Source organism: Odontomachus brunneus, unplaced genomic scaffold, assembly GCF_010583005.1.
Source record: "Odontomachus brunneus isolate Ranch 3 - 2012 unplaced genomic scaffold, Obru_v1 Obru_scaffold_267, whole genome shotgun sequence".
In the NCBI taxonomy this organism is placed as follows: Eukaryota; Metazoa; Arthropoda; class Insecta; order Hymenoptera; family Formicidae; genus Odontomachus; species Odontomachus brunneus.
Window position 1 is genome coordinate 137,363 of NW_022639717.1, and position 1,459 is coordinate 138,821.

A 1,459-nucleotide genomic window follows, 5' to 3' on the forward strand; every position below is an offset into this window, starting at 1 on the left:
CTTTTACTTTTATACACTGCACTTTTTGATACTTATGCTTAAGTCCTCTTGTGACACGACTTGGTGAAGATCACCTTATTTAGAGATATATATGTCAAATAAGATGGTCCTAAATGACTATGAATACATTACTAATAAAATAATCTTAAGCTTTTACTTATGTCGAATAAGAAACTTTTATGAAACATATTAAGGCATTCTGAAATAAGATCGTCTTAGACAAGACAAGCCTTGAGATTTTGTTCAAGTCTTTACTTATTTTATGACTATGAAACTAGAAAGCGTCTTAAGACCGAACTTAAGATGATCTTAAAAATAAGATTCGACTATGAATACGGCCCTATATTATGTTATATTATATTGTATTATATGTTATGTTATATTATATGTTATATTTATTATTATGTTATATTTTATATTTAATTTTCCATAAGTATAAATCATACAGTATCATACTATACACATTTATATGTTTACAATTACGACATAACCTGTATCATCGATTTGTATTGTCTAACAACTGTAGGCAGCATGAATCAACTTTAATGGACAACCAATTAGAATCGTGCTATACTTATAGCTCATCGACGCTATTTTGCTTCAAAACTAGACATTGTCCAGACTCTTTCTTATAGGGACTCTAGGCGCTACTTGTACACAGCGCTAATTTGTGTGCACTCTTTCTACACGCTGTAATATTATGTTACGTCTAGAAATTGCTTTTATCGTTTCCTAACTATTGCGACGTTACTCGCGAAGGTAATTCGCGAGCGACGGCAGACAGTCGCCTGTCAGCCGCGTCGGCAATTTGCCGTCGGCTCCGATTCACGCCGCTAAAATGCAAACGATAGTTGGACGCCAAATACGGAAAGGCCGCACCACCTCGAAAAATGCGAGATGCGATAAGCTTCACAAAATTCGCGTGTCCCGGAAACGTCGGGACCGGTAGCTCCCAGGGATTTTAAGTCGGAGGCGGGATGGGTCAGGAGAAAGCGAAAATGACTCCATACGTGGTCGATAATAACGAGTTTATTAAACGAGACTCTCGCACGTCCCGGTAAGAAAAGCGGCGGTATTCACAAAAGTGGTCGTTACTCGCGACACGACAATATATTCGCGACAACATAAACCCGACGACGGTCTCCTCGGGTGAGCCCCCGTACGCGCGGCCGCTCCGCAGACGAGACCCCGATATTCGAGACGAACGATAACGTGAACACAACCAACAAATTACGAGCTTCGACAGAAATTATGAGCAGATGGGAAGTCTTACATTGAGTCGGCGGCTCCCTGGCGGTGGTAGCGGCGGTGGCGGTCCTCCTCGTCCCCTCGATCCTCTTTCTCTCTCCCACTCCCCCCTCCTCTTTCTCTCTCTCTTTCTCTCTCTCTGGCACTCTCTCTCCTCCACGCTCTCTCTCTCCTCCACGCTCTCTCTCTCTCTCTCTCTCTCTCTCTCTCT